The following is a 9,944-nucleotide window of genomic DNA, read 5'->3' on the forward strand; positions in this document are numbered from 1 at the left end:
CATCATTGGCGGAAGGGTGTGTAGTGGCACTTTCACTACATCTGGCATTTCTGTAAATTGAGGTCCACGTGCGTTCAGTGCTGAGATGCCCGAGGACTCAGTGCTATAAATGCCCTTACTAAATAAAGCATAGAAAACCCGGTCGAGGCGTGGTTGGTACAGCAGTATGCAGATGCGCTGCCTGGCAGTGCCATGTCCCTGCTGATTAAAGGCGAGCCTTTAAAGCGAAAAAAGACTTTCATCAGAGTTAATCCGCTGTAATCCACCTTGGTATTAAGAGATTAAAACCAGGTTAGTGAAATGGAGCGTGGCCTCGTGCCAGGCTCCTGCGCAGCGTGTGCCAACCTCTTCTGGTCAGGTATCAGGGTATGAGTGCCAATTAGCAGTAGCTGTTACCCTTGGCGTGCTCTTCGGTACCCCTGGCACTTGCTGCCAATTAAAGAGGCAGACATCCGCCCACACCCTTTCTGCACTTTGGTGAACTGACTCCATATGAAAGTTTATTTAAAATTTGATATAGACCTCAACAAATACACAGACATAGCTTTAAAACATTGATAATGACAGCCATAGCATCAACTTTAAGCATTTCAAAGGTTAAAACGTTTCATCATAATCTTTACGACATATTTAAAATAAAATCCATCAGATATTTATATGGTTGATAATAGATTCATTCATCCGATAGGTTTCCCAAAGCTTAAATAAATCATTTGAAAAGGCAGGTTGTACTTAAAGGTAATAGTTCATAATATGAACTTTAAATATTTGTAATTTTTAAAACCTTATCATCATGGATTTTAAAATAACTTTAGAAAGCTAAAAAAACAAAAGAGGGTTGAGGCAAAGAACCTCCACCTGTTATTACTAGTGGCTTTATAGTATGGCAGTGGTGCTCACAAAACCAGAAATCCATCCATCTTTACTTCCAATTGGGTAAAAACCCAAGTGTCACAGGTACAAAATTGGAATTAGCACCCATCAAAAAATACCATCATTATTCTTTAAAATACAGCAAGTCCAAATGAAGTAATAGAAAAAGCAGGTCCAAAGTCCACTTGTAGTCTAGAAGTATTCTTTATTGATAAATTCGAACGCTTAAAATCCAAATAGTAAAAAACTGATGCTTTTTGCCTAAATGGGTGCTAATTCCAATTTTGTTCCAACTTTAGAAAGCTCTTTAAAAAATGTATACAATTGATAACAAGCGGGTTCATCCGGTGGTGATTTACAGAGCTTAATTAGGTTTTGTATAGACCTAGCATTGCATCTGATACTCATAGGCCTTAAATACCTCCTCTTGGCTTAAACTAGGGTTGGGTTCGGACAGACAGATGGAACATGGGTTAGATCTTGTATTCCTCCCGTACATATATCACAAAGCCCAGTTGTATTTTCAGATTTGTTCGATTCCATATATTAGGAAAATTGTTCACATCAGGGTAAAGCCAGCCAGAAGTCACAAAGTGCTTCCTCGGAAAGGCGACATTTTTAGCACGTAATTGAAATTAATATGACCGCGATTAAAAGCAAAACTGATTTATTCCATGTTACAATGCCCCAGCCGGGTTTTCTCCCCTCTAAGCAATACCCTGATTGTGGAAGTACACAAGCCCTTTATTGGTGGAATCTGCACAGTGTTTAATTAATTAGGGAAGACATGTGTGAAAGTAAAATGAATTAAATCTTGTGAGATCTTTGTAGTGTCAAATATATGTGTATGAATGGGTGACGCAAAGGACGGCTCTTTTTTTATGAATAATAAAATGTTTCTTTCTTTAGTTTTTACCTAGTGCACTCGTCTTTGAGGTTCCAAGTACTGCCTGGGATCACTTTAAGATTTTGCTGAAATACATTTCTTAGAGCCTGGAGTGGTACTGGAAATGCATTATTTTGCATTCTATGTAGTTTGCCACCCAATAAATGGGGTTGTTATGGGGAAAGCGTTTATTCCTACTATAAAGACATGTATTTATCCCCACGATAAGGCTTGTATATACTCCCAAAATAAGGACATACATTTATTCCCACAATAAAGAGGCGTTTTTAAACCCGCAATAAGTGGTGCATTTATTCCCACAATGAAACTTGAATATACTCCCACAGTAGGAACATGTATTTATTCCTACAATAAAGTGGAGTATTTCTCCCCAAAATAAAGAGGTGTATTTATTCCCACGATAAGACTTGTAAATACTCCCAGAATAAGGACATACATTTATTCCCGCAATAAAGAGGTGTATTCATTCTTACAGTAAAGAGGTGTATTTGTTCCCTCAAGAAAGAGGTGTTAATATACCCACAATAAGCGGTGCATTTATTTCCGCAATGAAACTTGTATATACTTCCACAATAGGAACATGCATTTATTCTTACAATAAAGAGCTGCATTTATTCCCAGAATAAAGAGGTGTATTTATTATCACAATGAAGACCTGTATATACTCTCACTTTAAGGATATGCATGTATTATCTAAATACAGAGGTGTATTTATTCCCACAATGGACACTTGTATATACTCCCATAATGAGGACATGCATTTATTTCCACAATAAAGAGGTGTACATATTCACTCAATAAAGAGGTCCATTAATCCCCACAATTAAACTTGTATATACTCCCACAATGAGGACATGTCCCACAATAAAGAAGTGTATTTATTCCCACAATGGACCCTTGTATATACTCCCACAATGAGGACATGCAATTACTCCCACAATAAAGAGGTGTATATATTCCCACAATAAGTACATACATTTATCCCCAAAAGAAATAAGTGTATTTATTATCCCAATAAAAAGGTGTATTTATTCACGCAATAAAGAAGGGTACTTATTCCCACAATTAAGACTTATATATACTCGCACAATAAAGGACAGACATTTACTCCCACAATAAGACGTGTATTTTCGTCCACAACAAGGACACATATTTCCTCCCACAATAATGCATTTCCCCCCCCAGTAATTTTGCCAGTATCATTTGAGCGGCCTGGGCAGTTATTGAATCAGCCAGTGACCCAAAACAAAACTTCAGACATGCATTGTAATAACCTTTAAACGAATTGTTTATTTTTGTGGATTGCTTCATTTGTGAGTCCTTTTGTTTTTTCTTTTGTCTAGAAAATGTTCCACAGTTTGCAAAACCCGCCCTACATCCCTCTCGGCTAGGCAGTCGGAATTATGCCACAGGGAATAAGCCATTTATGTGGCCTGATTATCTAAATGATATGGCCAGTTGTCGATCATTTAGCATTTTAATCAAATGCAATTGCTGTGTCATGTTCTTCCGTGGCATTGTTTCCCAACTAGTATCACATTTTTACATACTCAGTGACGTAAAAGAAATTCCAATGCTTTAAACAGAACATTGGTTTATTTTGTTGTGTTTAAAACGGTTTTATTTTTCTTTAATCAACATCCGCATAGTAAAATAAAAAAATTAAACCTGGGCGAAAATTATACAGATATTCAACTGATAAAAAATAGAATGTGATTGAGCTCCAATGAATAGTCTATATTTCATTGAGAGGTAGAAAGGCCATTTTGATGTGAGCACTTATAAGTCCTTTCTGTCTCTCTGGGGAACCCAGAGCACGCGCCAGGGAACCCCTGCTGGAATGTTTGACTAAGGCCTGTTCTATTACAGAGAAAGTAATCTTTCACCAAAAGTTGTAAAACGTATTTTACCTTTTTCCTAAAGGTGTTTTCCTGTAGATAAAATGTAAATGTAGGAGGTACACAATTGAAAAGGTGGAAGGTAAGGTGCGTGGTTATAATCTGCAAACCCGTGTCGGATTCCCATGCAGCATGCGAGGTGACATTTAACCTGGGTGAACAAGAAACACAACTAAAACTGGTGAAATGGTCAGATCTTGCTGCAGATTGTGAATTATGTGGCAAATGCGGCAAGTCTGCAACTGTGCGAACATTGAGTTAGCGGCAGAATCTCAGAATGCCATGACCACCCTTAAAATCCAACTGTGCGGAATACTACAGGCTGTGGCCCTCCAAAGTAAGGCACAGACCTTCTTTTATAGCGGGGGAGGGGGGGGGGGGAGCTGGCTATTTCACTCGTGTTAAAAAAAGCATGGCAATCTGTTTGGGTGTGATAATTAAATTGTTATAAATATTGCTAGGAGTCCAAAAACACCAGATTAATTAAAATGCATCTTCAAACAAAGCGAGCAAGTTTTCTAAAATTGGCAACGGTAAGTGTCCATTGTATGCCCCAACTCGTCCTCTCTGTCCCTCTCAGATGCTCCTGTCTGTTAGTACCTCCTTGCCCACGTGCCCTCGCTTACATTAGGCCCTGTTCTCTAGTGCCTCGAAGTCACAGGATTGTGTACATCCATCCTTCTCCTGGCGCTAGTTTCACTACCGTGGTCGACCGATCTGCTGCCTTTGCTGGAAATTCTCCGTCAGCTGGATTTAAATCGCCTCTCCGTAGCCATCTGTGTGTCTGCGTTAAGTACCGATTTGTTTGTATAGCGCTTCGGTGAAAGCGCTGCATGGAAATGTTGCGATAAATGAATAATACTGGGAACCGTTTATGACAACGGTCCCGACTTTTAGAAAACGTGATCTGGCACAATGTAAAGTGGACGAGGGAAGACATTTGGACGAGGTGCCGGGTAACAACAAGCGAATGTACAGTTGTGTTGTCTTCGCCCCACTGTTGTGGTTTTGTATAGCTCCTCTTGAGATCCATGTAGCCGCTTGGTTTCACCCTCGAAGCGCTAAGTATAGCCTCGGGCCCCAGCCCCACACTTCATCACCTCATCTTTTTAAATGAAATCTAATGTAATCAGCGCCAATGCACGTGCCGTGCAAGCAAATGTCAACACACATTCAGCAAAGCGCCCCGTGGAAGGACTTTTAGGGGCTTATGTACAAGCTCCTGGCCCTTTCATCGCCGCTGCGTCACTTTTATTATGGGGAAAAAGCGGCGTACAAGCAGCGCAAGGGGCTTGTAAATAGCCCCTTCATGTCCAGATTCGATAGATGTAAAAAAACGCCACTTTCCGTTCACTGGTCACACCTGCGATATTGGGAGGGGGGAGGGCAGTTGAGGGCCTACTGCTGACACCCGCATGGTGATCACGAATCCAAACGAGCATTTAACGGCTAATTCTTCCTAATGACACCTGTTTAAGCGCCCTCGTGCCCGGCCTATAGGCATCTCAACATGTCCCCGCGACCAGGTCATTAGCGCATAGAAACTCCAGAGTCAGGAACAGACACCTCATAAGTGGCCGTCCTGCAAAACGGGGCCAGGCAGCCCCAACCCCCATCATGGTCATTAGCGCATAGAAACCCCAGAGTCATGAACAGACACCTCATAAGTGGCCATCCTGCAAAACGGCGCCAGGCAGCCCCAACCCCCATCATGGGCCAGAGGGGGCGTGTGTGTGTGCGTGGTGGTGGGGGACATTCTCGCCATGCCAACAAAAGCAATTAATATCAAGGTAAGAAGGATTAACTCAGAAAGTATTTTCATAAATATGGATTTTCACTCCGTACTCTGCTTTCAGATTTGATTAGATTTCGCTCCCAATGTCACAAACAATTCGAATAAAATGCATCGCATAAAAATGGCAGCGTGCACGTTAGCAGACGCATCTTTTGCGTCCCCGGGGGTGGGGGGCGAATTGGCGTTTACTAACGTTAGTCGAACAAAGTGTCTACCCAGACATATTTAATACGTACCGCAAGAAATACAACAAACAGCAGCCAATGTCGGATGCTTTCGGAGCTATAACAGCATATATACCTGGAACATACTTTTATTAGTTCACATTAATACTGACACAAAAACAATTTCAATTGACAAATACATACAGCGCTCGTCTCTGAGGAAGATAATGTGCTCAAGTGGCAACAATGTCATCGATAAACCGGGAGATCGGAGTCCTAATCCCGGTTTCCACGCGCCAGGTGTGATCCTGGGCACATACTTTTTTATTCTGTTTGCCTTGGTCCTCATATTTGTCACACTTTGAAGCGCTAAGAAGTAGTTACCGTTCCTCTCACGCCTCCAGGCACACATTCCGCGCTCATACCTTGGGGTCTCACCTGTGTATGTTCCCGGTCCTGGTATAAAGGTGGTCTACAGGTGGGTGCCCGGGGGCACAGGTGGTCGGCCGGCAGGGCTGGGGGCAGGAGCGAGGCTCTGTCCCAAGGGGGCTTGTCAATGAGCGCTGGGGAGATCCGGGCCGGGGTGTGCTTTGAGGCTGTCTCCTGGAGAGGTCTCCGGCCGCTGCTGCCTCCTCTCGCCTCTCTGATGCTCTGAGGACAGGCGCCTGTCAAGGCTCCCGCACCTGTGCTCTCCGCACCTCACCTCACCTGCCTCAGGCACAAATAACTAGCATGCGGCGCTCAGCCTCTATATGCAAAGAATCAGCTCGACAGCGCCACCCACCGACCAAAGCACGGATAACAGCACCGCCAACGCGCCCACTCCAGTACCACAGCGCCCCCTAACTTTTTTTTGTTATATTTTTTTGCATATTTATAGAGCGCGAAATCGACCCGAAGGTATTGGAGCGCTTTACATGAGCACCATATTTACATTACACATTCAGGCACGGGGAGATTGAGTGATTTGCCCAGAATCACAGGATGTGGACGCGACCCCGAGGCTCGAAGCCGGGTTTCCAGCACTAAAGTCAGCAGTCTCCTCTAACCTAACAACACAGCACACTGCCTGCTGGCCCACTCCGATTCCAAAGTACCACGTACGGCCCAACCAGGCCTAGCAGAAACCCCTGCCTACCAAGTACTGCACAACAGAACCACCAGCCGACCAAACAGCTCTACCTAGGAATACAGCTCTATCTGGCATTTAGGGCAACCGGGCAGTGCCCCATACGCTGGTCTGACAGATCAGTGTGTAGGTTAAAAAGGGAGAGAAGACCCCACTTTTCCCAGGGAACAGGGTACTATAGACAATTCAAGTCAAAGGAAGGTCCCTGGGGACACACTATTCTTTCTGTTACTTTTGCTGTCTCTTATCTACCACTCACACCAGAGGATTAGATTAAAATATAAATTCCCACACTAAAATGTAACGTTTACAGTCTTTTTTTTGTCATAAAAATGCAAGAGGAGCAGTTTCTTCCATTTTTATGACAAATAAAGACTGTAAACGTTACATTTTAGTGTGGGAATTTATATTTTAAACTAATCCTCTGGTGTGAGTGGTAGATAAGAGACAGCAAAAGTAACAGAAAGAATAGTGTGTCCCCAGGGACCTTCCTTTGACTTGAAAGATCAGTGTGTAGGCCTTTTGGTTTTTATAAAAGTCGTGGGACGGAATAATGGTCAGAGGGCCTGGTTTTAACTGTTGATTTCCCTTGTAGTACCTTTTTTTTTAGTTATCTGTTTCGCTAATGCGGGTGCGGGTCCCGCTGACCACCTCCTGACCCATAGCACCACCCACTCACCCACCCGTGACCTTGCACAATACCACCACTGCTGACCCACTCCAATTCCACAGCACCACCTACTGACCGAGCCCTGCACAATACTACCACAATACTACCTCCAGCTGACCACCTCCTGACCCACAGCACCACCCACTCACTCACTCATCATTGCACAATACCACGCGGTACATAGAAGAGTCGGAGCGCACTTACTTTACACTCTTCGTTCGTAAATGAAATTACACTCTCGAGTGTTTTGGCTACTCCAAGGAAGGCCAATATCGGCAGGAATATTGTTCCTACACAAGAGGTACCCACATGAACGATATTAGAGGTTCTGTGTAAAGATTGGTTACTCTGAAGCCCTAGTCCTGATGAGGCACGCAAGTTGATGGGCTGAAACGCGTCGACAATATAATGGAAGACACCCAATACATATAAAAACACAAATATTTGCAATAGCAATTGTAAAAATATAGGGACAAAACCGTTTACCTTGAATACTGCTTGTGAAAGGTGTTCTTACGTGAGGAATGCTCAGTTGAAATCTATGGTAGAGCATCCGCTTTTGATTGATATGGGCTACAAGAAACAAAAAGTGTAGCTATAACTTTGTGTTTCTATCATGAGTTACGGTGCAAATAAGCTGTGTATATATATATATATGGCTATTGTGATAAATGTTTGTACATGTATGTAAATGTAAATGTAAATGTAAATGTAGTTGAGCTTATATAGCGCACAGCTACCCGCAGTGGGTGTCCCGGCGCTTGCTTAGGGAACCCTTCCTGGTATTCCCCTGTGAGATAGCAGGGTATCCACAAGGTGAAAGTCAGGCATCCCGCCGCGAGGGGCCATTGTGGAGATTAAGCAAGCTATTGCCCAGAGTCGCAGAGTGTGAACCCGTGAGTCGAGGAGGCACCGGGGCGAGAATTATCGAGTCGACATGTAAATGTCTGTGTATATATATGTAAATGTTATTCTTATATGTGTTCGGAATAAAAAACAGATGTAATAAGAAAAAGCAAAGTGATAATAAAACATACACTTGCTAAATAGTGAATACTTGCTTTGAGGCAATATTTGGTGAGTGAGAAAACCATGAGATTAGTTCCAATATAATTAATGAGCTGGGAGAGGTAATTGAAATATCTCTCCGACCTATTTTTGTTTGAATTTTTCCTGAGGCATCATCTTGTTTTTGTACATCCACTCCAATTCCACAGCACCAACTACTGCCCCAGCCGTGCACAATACCACCTCCAGCTGACCAATTCAACAGCACCACCGACTGACCCAGCCCTGCACAATACTACCTCCCGCTGACCACCTCCTGACCCATAGCACCACCCACTCACCCACCCTTGACCTTGCACAATACCACCACCGCTGACCCACTCCAATTCCACAGCACCACCTACAGACCCAGCCCTGCACAATACCACCTCCGACTGACCAAATCCACCCAATTCTAAATTGAAATGTTTCATTATAAAACTGTGCAAGAAAACTATTTAAGCACTTTCCAGTAAGCATGTGCCTAAGAGATATGATTGTTCACAGAAAACCCCATGTGTAATGAGAATCCTCTTAAAAGGCCACTGAGGAGCGTGGATGTGTGAGGGCCCTTAGTGCCCAAGGCATTCCTTTGCATGCTGTTACTTGTATTCGAGTTTGTCCTAGTCTGACATCAGAACTACAAGTACCAGAATGCAGAGGGAAAAGTGTGGCCCTAAACAACGACTCACTCTTAGATCTGCTGCACCTGCTATCTCTGCTTTCTTGAAACTTCTGTACTTTAACACTGCTTCCTCAATAGCAGTATTTTGTTTGTAGTGAAATGAAAACATCAATGCTGACCAACTACAATGAAAAACTAAACTAAACTACATGAGTAACGAATCTCCACAGAATATTGGTCACTTTGAACTATTGGATTTTTAGATGACTAGCTGAGACAAAAAGCCACTTGCCTACAAGGAGATAAAGCCTAAAGCAGATGAGCTGCAAAGACCCCTCGTTTCAGGCTCACACCACAATGCCTAAAGAATGCAAAAACTTCCCAACATGTTAAAAAGCTATATTCTAAGATCGCGGCAGGAATAATACAAGTCTGACTCAATCCTGCTGGAATCTCCAAAACAACAGTTAGCTCCAAAAAGAACAAGCATTTGCAATGCAATAGGTCTCGCATTAGGAAAGTTTGAGCTATTGGTATTGTAAACATCACATTTTTTATTTATGTGTTGGTTTTGAAAACAGCGAAATTAATAGCGTTGTCATTTACAATGCCAATAGTTTTAACTTTCGCAAATGTGACACCTATAGCATTTGTACTGCAATATGTGTTGTATTTACGTGACTTCGATGTATTGATATTACAAATAACGATGGCTTTTAATTTTTTTAAATAATTAATACTTAAATAAAAGTTATTGTAATTTATAATGGCAATAGCTTAAAGTTTTGTACATAACTTTTGTGAAGATTATGTTTGGTGTATTTTATTGTAACGAC

General features: G+C 42.4%; 1 protein-coding gene across 1 annotated transcript in view; it reads right to left on the reverse strand.

Annotated features, from left to right (window-relative positions):
* Positions 1–6,098, reverse strand: part of SCNN1G (sodium channel epithelial 1 subunit gamma) — a 74,692-nt gene extending 68,594 nt beyond the window's left edge. The window contains exon 1 of the mRNA XM_078664168.1: positions 6,076–6,098. The gene's annotated coding sequence lies outside the window, so the exon portion shown is untranslated. The remainder of the gene's footprint in view (positions 1–6,075) is intronic.
* Between the last annotated feature and the right edge of the window lie 3,846 nt (positions 6,099–9,944).

Source organism: Lissotriton helveticus, chromosome 10 (genome assembly GCF_964261635.1).
Source record: "Lissotriton helveticus chromosome 10, aLisHel1.1, whole genome shotgun sequence".
Lineage (NCBI taxonomy): Eukaryota > Metazoa > Chordata > Amphibia > Caudata > Salamandridae > Lissotriton > Lissotriton helveticus.